Source organism: Carassius carassius, chromosome 34, assembly GCF_963082965.1.
Source record: "Carassius carassius chromosome 34, fCarCar2.1, whole genome shotgun sequence".
Lineage (NCBI taxonomy): Eukaryota > Metazoa > Chordata > Actinopteri > Cypriniformes > Cyprinidae > Carassius > Carassius carassius.
The window spans coordinates 12,110,045-12,125,538 of record NC_081788.1 but is presented as its reverse complement, the minus strand read 5'-3'; the positions used below and the strand labels follow the sequence as shown (position 1 = coordinate 12,125,538).

The window sequence follows — 15,494 nt, the reverse complement described above, 5'->3', positions numbered from 1 at the left end:
AAAAGTTTTATTTTCTGTACTTTTATTGAACGTTTGTGCCAAAACACCCCTGACATATTTAGCTGGCTCATGTCACATGTTGGATTTGCCTTTAAGTTTTTCTTCTAAAAATAAAGATTATTTTAATTTAAATTAAATTAATTAATTAATTAAATTTAATTTAAAATATCACTTACCCATTTAATTAAATATTAAATATCCAGTATCATCATTAGTAAAATTTCTAAGGCAAAGTATCTGGGCCCGGTTCCCCAAAACGTTCTTATCGCTAAGTAGTTCTTAACCTATTCCTATGGAATGATATTGCGGACATTATTCAAAAGGCATTGCAAATTGTATTTGCAATTGCGTTTTCAATTTGTGGACGCATAAAATGTGACATAATCCAAACGCAAATGCAAATCGCGCTTTACCGTTTTCATTTTCGATTAAGTGAACGCACAGTGTCTGCCAAATTTAAAATGGAAATGCAAAGTCCGTTTGCAATTGTGTTTTCCATATCTTACGAGCTATGAGCCTGTCATATTTAAATAGCAATATTAATTACCACATTTGCCTTTTCACTCTCTCTGCACTGTGCATGTAAACTGCCAAAACTCAAATGGAATCGCGATACCTTTTGCATTTGAATTTCCAACGTCTACACGGAAACCTGTCAATCAAGTGACAGGGGTGGGGCCATTTTATTGGGCGTGTTTGCATTGGGAAGTGAAGATCGTACTAAAATGTACCATGTTTTTACATGTTTTTCGAAACCCGGGCCAACACAGACGTTCTTTATTTTTTTGTTTATCCTACTAACTTCAGCCGCCAAACGGGCGATCATACAGTGAGGAAAATTGCAGTAGTCAAGGCGAGCTGACATGTTATCAAGTACGCTGCTGTTTGCAGAATTACCGGACCTGCGTCCTCGCAGACATCACACTCCCGAGTCGAATGCACAAAGTCTGAACTACTGAGGATGCAAGTCCGAAATCAGCGGCTGAAGTTAGTAGGATAAACAAAAAAATAAAGAACGTCTGTGTTGGCCCGGGTTTCGAACACGCGCTAAAAGATGGTATACCATTAGAGATGACAGTCACTAACCACTGAGCTACCAAGCTACACTGAATCAGCACTAGATCTGTGACCGTCTTAACCGTCTTACACTTGGCCTGTGTCTACCTATTATGAAAATAAACAATAGCAGAACACTGACTACATTTTATGGTTCATGATATTAAAGAACATTTCATAACGTCTCAGACAACTGTACATTTGTGGCTACTGTGGCTTAATTATAAACACTATCGTTAACTCATATTTACCCTAGTAAAAACATGGTACATTTTAGTACGATCGTCACTTCCCAATGCAAACACGCCCAATAAAATGGCCCCACCCCTGTCACTTGATTGACAGGTTTCGATGTAGACGTTGGAAATTCAAATGCAAAAGGTATTGCTATTCCATTTGAGTTTTGGCAGTTTACATGCACAGTGCAGAGAGAGTGAAAAGGCAAATGTGGTAATTAATATTGCTATTTAAATTTGACAGGCTCATAGCTCGTAAGATATGGAAAACACAATTGCAAACGGACTTTGCATTTCCATTTTAAATTTGGCAGACACTGTGCGTTCACTTAATCGAAAATGAAACGGTAATGCGCGATTTGCATTTGCGTTTGGATTATGTCACATTTTATGCGTCCACAAATTGAAAACGCAATTGCAAATACAATTTGCAATGCCTTTTGAATAATGTCCGCAATAACATTCCATACTATTCCTTAACCTCTCTCTTAACCTTATGGCACGGTTCCCGAAACGTTCGTACGCTAAGTATATCTTCTGTAAGTCACACTTTCGTAAGGTTGGTCTGGACCATTCGTAGCTCTCTCTTAGCGTTATTTAAACTCATGACGCTACTGTACAGCAGTCTTTAGAAACCAGCGCAGCGAAGTACAAGTCAAGTACAAGTACAAGTTAACGTATGGCACGTTATCGGGGAACCGGGCCCTGTACTGTATTTAAAGAATTAGGTAATACCAATTTCAAGTTTGCTCCCTGAAACTTCCAACAATTCACTGCAAAAAAAAAAAAAAAAAAAAAATTATTAAAAAAAAATTGTGAGCGTCAAGTAAATAAAAAGTCAGTTCTCTAATCAGTGATTGTTGTCCAGGGCCCGGTTCCCCGATAACGTTCACTCTTAGCGCGCTAAGAAGACATCGAAAGATATATCTTACCAAAGTTGTTGATGTTTCTAAGTGTGTTCCCCGAAGTGTCCCTTAGGAAGCTTCTTAGCACGCTGCCTCTTACGTCCGACGTTACAAGAGCGCTGTCCAAAGTCAGGGTGCTGAATTAGTTGGCATCGATTGCTCATGAATCGATTTTCCACTTTACGCGAAGGTGCAATACAGCGTTAAGAAAGACTACACGTTCTATGCAAATGAAACATTCCTCAAATTATTACAGTAACATTTATTTTAACATAGTTTAAGTTATCAGTAAAATATAGACTATAAATTAAATTATCAAAGGGTCAGTAATGTTCACACGATATGTTGTGACGGTAAGACAAACCGGCTATCCCTCGCTAATCATCCATCCCGTTGTGCCACTTGTGCCGCTTCTTGACATGGGTTTAACGACTTATAAAAATTATATAATACACTTTTATATTAATGGCAAGGTACTTTACAATTAGAATTGATTGGCAAGCAGCTGCAGTTACTTCTGTTTAATGCGGTATTGATTGCAATTGGTTTATGTTTTTAATAAAAAGCAACCTATCTACAATGAACAGAGAGAGAGAGAGAGAGAGAGAGAGAGAGAGAGAGAGAGAGAGAGAGAGAGAGAGTTAGATACAAAATATGCTGGGGAAGCAATGTAGAAAAGGGCACCAAGCCTCTCGTCAGAGGAACTTGAAGTGTTGCTGGACCTTGCCACCAGGTAAGATATCACACCCCTATGGTCCACTATATCCTGCACATTTATGGCCGCGTCTTCCTTTCGCGATAAGTAGCCTACGCCTGATCATTCACTGATGGATTGGCGATAGGGATGAGTGCCATCCACCAGGATGCAATCCCCGGCATGGCGCAGAAGGGCGTTGGTGACAGTGTGGACACACTTCCACACAGAGGTCTTGATTAGGCTGTAGCCCTGTCCCATGACCTCGATGAATCTCTCTGTAGCAAAAAAAAAAAAAAAAAGGAAAAAAAAAAAGTAGCGCTGGACTTAAAAAGCAGAATTCCGCCGCGTTAGCCTGGCCAGCGCAGGTCTGGGAAGGTCCAGCTGCTCCACAATGAGTTGTCTTGGGAGGGGATTTTTTTTAATATAGCCACGTCAGGCAAAATGTCAAAAGGGCTTAAGTTTTGCCGAATAAAAAAACTGACATGGACTAAACGGCTCCGAGTCCGACTCCGTCTTTGATTCAATACAAGAACACGTTGGATCGATAGTTGGTCGCTTACTGGACACCACCATGCTTACCCATTTAAAGATCTTAGCCATTTAGAGCCAAATTGTTTGCCAGATTTTAATTATCAAAAAAATGATTGCCAATTCGCTTTAATTACATTACGAAAAAGCTTAGGCTAATTACCACCTTATTAGTTCTGTAACCACATAAAGTCAACTTCATAAATAGGCCCGTATCCATTGCGAACATAATTTATTATGAGTCTTAAAACAGAAAATCATTGTTGAGCCACAAAATTGACTTGTAGGCCTACTTCGCTGCGCTGGTTTCTAAAGACTGCTGTACAGTAGCGTCATGAGCTCAAATAACGCTAAGAGAGAGCTACGAATGGTCCAGACCAACCTTACGAAAGTATGACTTACAGAAGATATACTTAGCGTACGAACGTTTCGGGAACCGTGCCATAAGGTTAAGAGAGAGGTTAAGGAATAGGTTAAGAACTACTTAGCGATAAGAACGTTTTGGGGAACCGGGCCCAGGACAATGCTGTATCGAAGCAACTGATCTCCTATATAAGCCTACTCATGCCACTTTAAACAAGTAACTATATGAGTGTAGGTTAATAATAATAATATAAGATTATAAATAAATATTCTAATAATATTGCAGTGTTTGTCTTGGATCTTGGTTGTTTTCAAATGACTTACTGTACAATGTCACTTACACTGTACATAAGAAAGAGTTTGTTCAGAGGTATGAAAACAATTTCTATTGCCAGAAAATCTCTTTTTTTTCTCTGACAAAGATTAGAAGATTATTTAAAATCTTCTCAAATCTAAACTAGGACTTGCTTGAACTTTCACATTGATAATATTTCCCCACTGGCTTCACTCTTGAGCTCACTTACCTAAAAACCTACAAAACGTGTGACATTTTGTTCTGAATAATGAATTATTTAATATGTAGATTTGATATTTATGCCACAGAAACTACATTTCAAACAGAATGTCTACTGTACACCAAAGCTATCAGTGAGTTCTGGTTTATCTTGTTCAAATCAGTCACACAAGCAGGTTTACAGTTTATAATGTATATATATATATATATATATATATATATATATATATATATATATTATAATATAGTCAAGATAATGACTTTTACACTGAAAATAATTGTTTGAACTAAATTCAAATTTAAACATCGATTACAAAATGCATTTACTTTATTATTTATGCTATTGAAAACAAAATCCCCAAACAACTGTTTCGACAATTTTATTCAGTCAAAATACAGTATATACAGTATATACTTACAGTACATAAAAATAAAACAATCTATACATTACAACACATACTTTCAAGTATATCCACTCTTGCACTCATACTAACACAGCAGGTAAAACGAGGTCTTTAACTAAGTGGTGCTTGTGTGTGACATGCATGATCTACACTGCACGCTCTAGCAATGTTTCATTTAGGATGCCTGTATGCGCTAGACCCAAGTTAATTTTCAAATTACTCTACACAGCAAATAGGTATACTAAAGTTAGAAAAAAATATTGCAAAAGCCCACTTTGAAGCCTGTATTTATAATACAGTATAAGGGTATTCTTAAGGCATTGTAATGAATGCATAATGCATTATATATATATATAAAAAAATTATAATATGTTGTATCATCTCATAAATAATCATAACAACAAGTATAATGCATTATAATACTTACGCATTTGTTGTTATAACTTTTAAGAGTATGATTATTTATAATGCACAATTAATACCATATTAAATCCACTTCATTTACAATGGATTAATGACATGTTGAGTTTTTTTGAGTGTTTCCTGTGAGGTTAATGTCAATATTTCTGCAAATGAGCTAGTTGAAGATTAGTTGTAATACTTTCAAATGAAAAAATCTAGATTTTTTTATTTGTGTAGTTGTTGTAATTGTAATTACATTTTATTTTGATGGTCCCCTTAGTCTATTGACTATAAGCAGCTTTGTAAATAAATGCCAACTTACTCTCATTAGAGTATTCATAGACTTAAATTATGGTTGGTAGAATAAATTGACGTACTTGCAAAGTTGCTTATAGTCAGTTGAATGAAGTTGTATCTGTTGGTTGACCATCAAAATAAAGTGTAAGCAGATATTTAGCAGACATATTACTAATACTCAAATGAATGCTAGTTGACATGTACTGTAGCTGCAAAGTAACTTATCAACAGCTGTCTAAAGGGTAACATTAAAATAACCATTCTGATAATACAATAAAAATAGTTTAAGCAATTTGTACACATTCATCTGATCTGATATCTGATTTTATGGCTGTTTGAGAAAATAAATTATAATTATTATTATTTATAAGTGGTCTTTGTCTGCTTTAAGTAAAGTGAAGATACATTACTTAAAGCAGACAAAAGACCACTTATAAACAATAAGACCACATTATAAAGCCTTTTGGATGTTTTCATGAAGACTTAGTTTTTGTCATTTTAGAATAAAAACACTAATTAGATGTATTGAATTATTGTGCAGATCTTAAACAATGGCAAGATATGAGACTTATAATACATTATGGGAAATATAATTCATTGTAACTCATGTGGATGCAACATCTTCATTGTGTGTTATAAACTGTAATGCTCTTAAAAACTATATCCACAAATAAGTACTGTATAGTACATTAAAACTGTTCTTATGATTATTTATGAGATGATACAACATATACGTTTTTTCAATAATTAATTATTAATTCATTATAATGACTTAAGAATCTTAATGAATTATAAATACGGGTTTCTTAGAAAGTGTTACCATACCTTTTTAGATATAGTATGTAGTCATAGCAACATATTCCTTTTCAGTCTACCAGATGAAAATCACATAACATAAATCATTTTCAAGAACTAAGCCTTGACTTCAGCAGAATTTATAAATTACAGCATAGTGTTTATGTGCTCGCCATATAAGTTATACTGACAGCTCTTTACAACTTTAATATCATTTCAAACATTATAATGCTTAGCAGATCGATGGTAAAGATAAATTCAAGGACATTCATAGTCATATCGTGGATATTCATAGTTGAATATCATTTCAGTGTGTATGATCTTTTCAAATGATCCTGACTGAATCACAAACCCATTCATGGCGGTCATAGTTCAGATATTTTGGAGTGACGCCTGGAGCGGACAGTTACACTGTAGTAGTGGAATAAATTTTTTATTCTATTATTCAAATTCAGAGTTTAGGAAAATGCCTGTGCATTTTCTTGAAGCATATCCTGAGTCCACTGACTTAATGGAGAGGATAGAGTTTCTTTCAGATACTGTGAAGGAAAGGCATTCAGATTAACAATTTTTGTAATTAATCGAATTAATAAACTCATCACAAATTATGCTGCTTTTATTTTTAAAAAAAGCATAATTTTGTTCTCAGTTTAAGTGACGTGTTTGTTCATATGAATACTCACACTTTGTCTCATCCAGTCCTGGACTGCATTTCTCTGGTCTTTGGTTTGGATTGAAAATATCTGTGTGGAAATTGATTACAAAAATATTATTTAATGCATTCTATCTGAAGGATTAGGGACTTAAGATTTTGTTTATTTCTATTGTCACTCCTATCGTTGGTTCTCTTACGAGAGCTCTCTCGTACTGCGTCTTAGCTAAGACGCTACGGGAAAAGTCTCTTTTCACGAAATACTGAAGCAAAAAATTAGCCTTAATTTTGTATTTTTGTAAAGCGCATTTGCAGCAGTACAAAGCCATAGGCGAGACGGCTCGTTCGCTCATTGGCTTGTTCTGCGGCAACTGCACAGCCTATCGAGCGCGGGCTGATGCAACATCAGACCAATAAGGGCTTCGCGCCCTTCTTGCCACTTCCCGCCGAAACGGGTGTGGCCCAACCTATAAAAGGAGCTCGAAAAGGCTGACTCACCTGATTTTTCATCTCTTCAGCGAAGCTCACGCATCGCTGGATCAAGGAGGAAGCAAGCGCCGTCTGAGAAAGCACATCAGCAGGACGAGCCATTCTGAAGCTGCTGGCATCGCCGCCTTCCACTGCCGTTCCTGCTGCGCTATCCGGCGCCTATATCCTTTCAATCCTGTTATATCCAAGCTGTTCTTTATGTGTGTGTGTGTGTTCGCCCTGCGACACACACTCGTAAAAGAGCTCGCGTCTTTTTTAAGATGCCTTCCTGCGGCTCGTCAGAGCCCCACTCAGCGAGGGAGACCGGTACGTCATCTGTGTCTCCTGCCTGGGTGAAGATCATGCAGTGCTCGCTCGCTGACGGTGGATAACCCCACTGCGAGCTGTTGCCATGGTGACTCTGAGGACTCGCCTGGCCTTTTTCGCTGAGCCTGCATTCTCCGCTGCGCTGAGGCGCCGTAAAAGCATCGCTTCCAGCGGATTCCGGAACCGTCTTCAGCTCAACCGAGCTCGCCGGTTCGCCCTGCTTCACCGGCCCCCCCTGCATCGCTTCCCGTTGGGCAGCGCCCGCTGTTTGCCGGCACGTCGTCCGAGGAAGTCGATCTCAGGGCCGCGTCGGGGGAAGAGGACACGCGCTCTCTGCTAGCTTCGGGCAGTGAGGGCTGGGCGAGCTCCGAGGATCTCGCGCCTTCTGCTCAGAAGCCCAGCAGACCAGCTGACATCGAGAAGGAGCCGGGGCGAATGCTTGTGTTGGCCGCGATGAGTCTCGGCCGCGAGTGGTTTGCACCAGCGCCCCCCCCTCTCGTTCCCGGCTGGATGGTATTTCCCTTTCGGATGAGCGCACTTCTCAAAGCCCGCCTCTTTTCTTCCTGAGCTTCACGAAGAGGTAGCGAAGGCTTGGAACGCTCCATATTCGGCACGAACTCGTTCGTCTGTCTCACTAGCATTCTCCACACTGATGATGCTAAAAACAGGAACTACCACTCACTTCCGCCGGTGGAACAGGCGATAGCGACGCACCTTTGTCCGCCCTCTGCTGGACGGCGGCAAAAGCGGTGTTGCCATCTAAAGCCTTCTGTGTGACGCTGCGTCGGCACTACTAACGATGGCTGCTTCATCGAAGCGCAGGTGTACGAGTTCCGCTGTGGCCGTGCTCTCACCCAAGCGCGCCGCTGTTTCAGTTCCAGGAATTGTGACTGTCTCAGCATTTTCTGCAATGCGCAAGCCTGCACAGTTGCCCGCTTGCCTGCACACAAAAGCCGTTATCACAACAGCTTCAGCAACGCAGCTCGAGACACCCGTTCTCGCTCTACTGGCCGTCGCCCTGCGCCGCGGGGACCGCGGCAGAAGATTACGGTGAGGCCGGGAGCCCCGAAGCCATCCTAGGAAAGCCATCTACGCATGCTGCATGATGCTGCGTCGGCACTACACACGATGGCTGCTTCATTGAAGCGCCGGTGTATGAGTTCCGCTGTGGCCGGGCTCTCACCTAAGCGCGCCGCTGTTTCAGTTTCCAGAGATTGTGACTGTTTCAGCATTTTTTGCAATGCGCAAGCCTGTACGGTTGCCCGCTTGCCTGCACACGAAAACCGTTATCACGGCTACCTAGATATTTCCCGAAAAATGTGTAATTTCTGGTGTCCCGGCCACGGCCGATGGTGCTATAAATGTAGTGACGATGCCCACTGCTCAGTGCCCATCTCCACATATAAGCACAGCCCTTCACACAGGGCTCGCGCCCATAAAAGCGACTCAAGTCGATCACGCGCACTACATAGTAGACGTGCCCACTCCTCAGTGCCCACAATCACTATGTCACACGCGTCATGTGGTTTCTGTAAAAAACGAAACCCGTGCACGTTCGTCCGGCCACGGCTGATGGTGCTATAAATGTAGTGACGATGCCCACTCCTCAGTGCCCATCTCCACATGTAAGCACAGCCCTGCACACAGGGCCTGCGCCCATAATGTCGACTCAAGTCGGTCGCGCACACTGCATAGTAAACGTGCCCACCCCTCAGTGCCCACAATTACTATGTCACACGCGTCATGTGGTTTCTGTAAAAACGAAACCCGTGCATGCTCGTCCGGCCACGGCCGATGGTGCTATAAATGCAGTGACGATGCCCACTACCCAGGGCCCATCTCCACATGTAAGCACAGCCCTGCACACAGGGCTAGCGCACATAAGATCGACACAGATCGGTCGAGCGTGCCGCATAGTAAACGTGCCCACTTCCCAGTGCCCACATACACTATGTCACATACGGCGCGGGGCTTCTGTAAAAACGAGGCCCGTGCACGTACATTCTGCACAGGCAGACAGCGAGTTGAAAGTGGTAAAAGTGCACACATGCAGCCCACGGTTACTCGCAGATATATTGAGTCCCACGGGACCTGCTCAGCCTCCCTCCAGTCGGTTAAGCGCCGGAACGGGGTCGAGGAAGAGCGATCTGCCCGCTGTGATCAGCGCGCTCCCCGCCTCAGATGCGCAGCACACTCGAGCGCCGCCGTTGCCCAGTCAACAGAGCGCTTTTCGCATCCAGCCCTTAGCCATTCATGCAGATGCATGGTCAGTGCTTCCAGGGGTTTCGGATTGGGTGCTAGGCATTATAAAGAGAGGCTACTCGCTACAGTTTTCTCAACGCCCACCGCGCTTTTCAGCGCGCGTCGAAACTACGGTCAAAACAGAAGTAGCACACATACTTCGGGCCGAAATATCAAAACTGTTGAGCAAAGGGGCTGTAGAGCCTGTGTCTCAAAGCGAGGGGGGGCTGTACAGCAGATACTTTCTGGTGCCCAAGAGAGACGGGGGTCTCAGGCCCATACTGGATCTAAGACAGCTGAACAAGGCATTGATGAAACGCAGTTTCAAAGTGCTCACTACCAGGAAGCTCCTCGCGCAGATTCGCAGAGGGGACTGGTTCATGTCAATAGATCTGAAGGACGCGTATTTTCAAATACAGATAGCGTCAAACCACAGGCGATATTTGAGATTCGGCATACCAGTTTGCAGTCCTGCCATTCGGCTTGTCCGTAGCTCCTCGTACGTTTACGAGGTGAATGGATGCAGCGCTCGCTCCTCTCAGACTCAGAGGCATACGAGTGCTGAATTATTTGGACGACTGGCTGGTTCTGGCCCAATCATGAGCGGAGCTCGTGGACCACAGAGCCGTTTTACTCGATCACCTCGAGAAGCTCGGCCTCAGTGTCAATTGGGCGAAGACTTCGCTGAACCCCAGTCAGACGATCCTGTTTCTGGGTATAGTTCTGAACTCGTGTTCCATGACGGCGCGGCTTTCACCACAGCGCGCGATGGGCATTCAGCGTGCAGCGAGTTCTTTCCGCTGTGGCGCGACTGTGTCGCTCAAACACTGTCAAAAGATGCTGGGTCTCATGGCCTCAGCATCTCCGGTTCTGCGGCTGGGCCTGCTCCGCATGCGCCCCCTGCAGTTCTGGCTGAAGGCTCAGGTGCCGCGCAGAGCGTGGGCATCTGGCCGGCTGCATTTCAAGGTCGATCAGAGCTGTGTTGCGGCTCTAGCACCTTGGACAGCGAACGGCTGGTACCGATCAGGTGTAAGCCTGGGGACTTCCCCGAGTGTGAAAGTGGTGTCGACGTACGCCTCCACTTCGGGATGGGGAGCGCTGCTCGAAGGCAGACCGTCCTTTGGCCTATGGACAGAACGGGAAAAGCTCCATCATATCAACTGCCTGGAAATGCTGGCAGTGGAGAACGCGCTGACGCGCTTTTGTCCCCATATCAAGGATCACCACGTCGTAGTCCGTTCGGACAACATGTCCGTGGTGTCCTACATAAATCGCCAGGGCGGTCTCGGGTCCCGAAACCTGTGCAGGCTGACGGAACGCCTCCTGATTTGGGCTCAGCGCAACGTGCGCTCGCTGAGAGCAGTGCATGTGCCTGGACTGCAGAATCTGGGTCCAGACAGGCTGTCCAGAGGCAATGTTCCTACGGGCGAATGGTCTCTACACCCGCAAACAGTCCGGCTGTTGTGGGAGAGATCTGGCATGGCGGAGGTGGACCTCTTCGCGTCCCACGAAAACGCTCACTGCCCCGCGTTCTTTCCAAGAACAAAAGCGCGCTGTCACGGAGATGGTCGTGCTGCCCGCTTTATGCGTTCCCTCCCGTCTTCCTCCTTCCACAGGTGATAGAACGGGTGAGAGAAACGAGATGTTCAATACTGCTTGTAGCACCTCTTTGGAAGAACCAACCATGGTTCCCAGATCTGATGCAGTTAGCAGATGTCGCCCCGTGGCCGGTACCGTTGAGGAGAGACCTCCTCTCGCAGGCCAGGGGCTCGATTTGGCACCCTCAACCGGAGTTGTGGTCCCTCTATGTATGGGCACTCAACGGTTACCCGCTGATCTCGCAGTGGGAGTGCTAAATACCATCACTCAGGCTAGAGCTCCGTCGACACGACGTCTGTATGCCTCGAAGTGGTCGGTGTTCTCCAGCTGGTGCACAGCTCGAGGTTATTCACCCCTTAGTTGTGAGGTGACGGAGGTCCTCTCCTTTCTTCAGGAGCTGTTGGATAAGGGCAGAGCCCCATCCACGCTCAAAGTTTATGTGGCTGCCATCACGGCGTTTTCTGAAACGGCGTCCGGTCAGTCAATAGGAAGGAATGATTTAGTCATCCAGTTCCTCAGAGGAGCTAGGAGGCTGAATCCTCCCAGACCTCCGTCAGTCCCCATGTGGGACCTCGCGGCGGTTTTGGAGGCCTTGAAGGGTCCCCCTTTCAAGCCTATCCAATCGATTAGCCTTCAGCATCTGTCGTTCAAGACAGTATTTTTGTTGGCTCTCGCTTCTGTGAAGCGTGTGGGTGATTTGCACGCGCTCTCGGTGAGCCAGTCGTGCTTGGAGTTTGGGCCCAATGACTCAAGAGTCATACTCAAACCTAGGCACGGTTATGTGCCGAAATCCCTCAACACACCGTTTCGGGCTCAGGTTATTGCCCTGTCTGCCCTGCTGGTGTCAGGGGAGGATGGAGACTCGAGTCTTCTTTGCCCTGTCGGGGTTTTAAGAGCTTATGTGTCTCACTCTGCTGCCTTTCGGCAGACGGAGCAGCTATTTGTCTCGTTCAGTGGGCGTTCCAAGGGAATGGCTGTTTCGAGACAGACGCTATCCAGATGGATTGTTGACGCCATAGCGTTAGCTTACGCTTCCAGGGGCCTTCAGTGCCCGTTGGGCGTCAGAGCACACTCCACAAGAGGCGTCGCCTCGTCGTGGGCGTGGTCTACTGGGATCTCCTTGCAGGATAAATGTATGGCGGCAGGTTGGGCCTCGCCGTCTACATTTATCAGGTTCTATAACCTGGAGGTTCCCGCCTTGCAAGCAAGGCTGCTGTCGGTATAGGCGAATCAGGGCCCTGAGGGGAATTCTGAGTTCACGAGCGCTATGCGCTGCCGACTGTTATATGGGCAGTATTGCGTAAGACCCGCATTGCCACATTGGTCAGGCCTTGCCTCGGCTGTGTGATGTCATATTGCCGCATCTACGGATGCTGCTAGATATGGGACGGAGGGCTTTTTCCCTTTTCTGTCCTGGACTCTCTGTGAGTCCCTCAGGTGACTGTGCACTGTAAATCCTGGGCGTTGCTTCAGGTTTATTGGTGTGTGATCCCTGCGCGCACGGCGTTTTACATTGGGTTCCCGTAGCGTCTTAGCTAAGACGCAGTACGAGAGAGCTCTCGTAAGAGAACGTACTCGGTTACTAAACGTAACCTCGGTTCTCTCTAGAAGAGCGAACGAGTACTGCGTTCTCTGCCGTGCGCACGATTCACTCTGGTTCGCTTCGGCGATGAAATAAATCAGGTGAGTCAGCCTTTTCGAGCTCCTTTTATAGGTTGGGCCACACCCGTTTCGGCGGGAAGTGGCAAGAAGGGCGCGAATTATTGGTCTGATGTTGCATCAGCCCGCGCTCGATAGGCTGTGCAGTTGCCGCAGAACAAGCCAATGAGCGAACGAGCCGTCTCGCCTATGGCTGTGTACTGCTGCAAATGCGCTTTACAAAAATACAAAATTAAGGATAATTTTTTGCTTCAGTATTTCGTGAAAAGAGACTTTTCCCGTAGCGTCTTAGCTAAGACGCAGTACTCGTTCGCTCTTCTAGAGAGAACCGAGGTTACGTTTAGTAACCGAGTACGTTTTCATTTACATTCTCTGTGTAAAAAAAATTATTATTACAAAAATATTACTGAATGCATTACATTTATAAAATAAGTTGTTTTTCAACGTTCAGATGTAAGATATTTACTCACCATATAGAACACTTTTTAACATACACATTTCAACGTAATCAGTTACATAACTCAAGGATGAAGGATTGAAATATACATTCACTCACCATGACACCAACATTTAAATCTTGAGTCCTCGGAACTGACTAGAAAAGAAGAAGAGACACAGATGAAATACAATATTTAATGAGCTTATGGTATGAATTATGACCCAGTGGTTGTCCATTACATAAGAAATGTTTGTTCAGAAGCATTGTTGACTATTATTAAGTGTTAAAATGACCATTTGCAAAATAAAAATTTGTATCTAAGAGCTCAAATAAACTTAGAATAGCATGACAGAGCACTTCACTTATAATGGTTAAAATATAAAATAAATTCTATTGTCACTCCTGTTTTTGTTTTTCATTTATATTGTGGAAATTGTTGATTACACTTACCACACAAAACACACTTTAAGCTTATTAGTACTGTTAATATTTAATGGCATAACATTTTGCAGTGTCATACGCATCACAAAATACCTCAGACACTGCAATCTGAGACACTAGCTTCTCTTAGTGGCACTGATGGGTTCTTAGCATTGACTTTAAAAAGAACAACAGGACTGTCAAAAAATAATATTTCACTATGCAGTTCCTGTAATAGTACAGGCTTGCCTTCAGGTATTGTATTATATTTCAGGTACTCACAGTTAGCATTAGTGTCTATGCTCTGTCTTTTCATTACTTTCACCTTTACATCAGTGTCCTCTGCCATCATATCTACATTCTCCAGCTCTGTGACATATGTGATAGAAAAAGTGTATATTGGGGAAGGTACAAAGAAATTTGACTTAAGATTTTTTTTACCTTACCACTGATCTCTTTCTATGGACATATAGCACAATAAGGACTGCTGTATAATGTACAACAGATTGTTAAATACCAATAGGATGAATGTTTTGTGCATTTGAAATGTAAATCACGTCCATATGCTCTAATTACCTTTTGTTTTATGACAAAAGTTATTCAAAACATAAAAACTATAGCTATTACTGTTACTAAACAGGTACTCATTGACAGATCGATACTGCTCACATTTGGCACAATATTTTACGTATGAAAGGTTTTATTTTTGTATTTGTTTAATGAAAATAATATAAAATGTCTTACCTGACTTTGATGGCACTATTCTTTATGTCTGTTCTGAGTAGAGAGGTGTTACTTGACCGAATTAAGCAACAAGTAGAAGGAAATGCTGACAGAAAAACAAAACAAAACCTTCCTTCCCAAACCTCATGACCAAAACCCGTTTAGCAGGAAGAATGAACAATGCTTGATTTAAATAAGAAGTCAAACATATTTAAATATGACCAAATGAATCTGATGACATTAGCTTACAAAAGTACATTTTAAAGATATGATCAAGCAAAAATCGCTTAATATTATAGTTTAATCTTTCTTTTTAATTATTAATACTTATATGTATTTTTATACATTTATATAACAAATGTGGAAGCAAAATAGCTAAACATAAAAAAAAACTAATAATTTATACAGCCATGTTATTCCTTGAAAACTGCACACTGTGGCAAACACAATGGTACAGTAAATTTGCTTTTCAGTGCTTAATCGTGTTCTATACACACAGTTCAGTAATTTACACTATATATATATATATATAACAGGACTCAATATAAGGGAACACATTTGTATATAGACATACATCTCTATAACAAATGTTGAAGAAAGACTAAACATTAAAAATATTATATTCATATTATCTTTGCAAGTACATATTTTTTCAGTTCAGTCAATCTTTTTCATTCAAAATTAGCATCAAACAATATAAATCTTGTTTGTATAAATAAAGATTAAACTATAAGATTAAAAAAAGAAAATTGCATATCCACTAATTAGG

The 15,494-nt window shown here is 42.8% G+C and overlaps 1 protein-coding gene and 1 long non-coding RNA gene across 3 annotated transcripts in view; both read right to left on the bottom strand.

Moving 5' to 3' along the window:
* Window positions 1–15,494, bottom strand: part of LOC132114410 (solute carrier family 23 member 2-like) — a 194,158-nt gene that overhangs the window by 123,278 nt on the left and 55,386 nt on the right. The window lies entirely within an intron of this gene.
* On the bottom strand, window positions 6,400–14,728 carry LOC132115153 (uncharacterized). Its single transcript, XR_009425424.1, has 4 exons — window positions 14,285–14,728; window positions 13,700–13,738; window positions 6,881–6,940; window positions 6,400–6,736 (listed from the first exon to the last, which is right to left on the bottom strand). It is a non-coding gene; the product is annotated as an uncharacterized LOC132115153 (long non-coding RNA).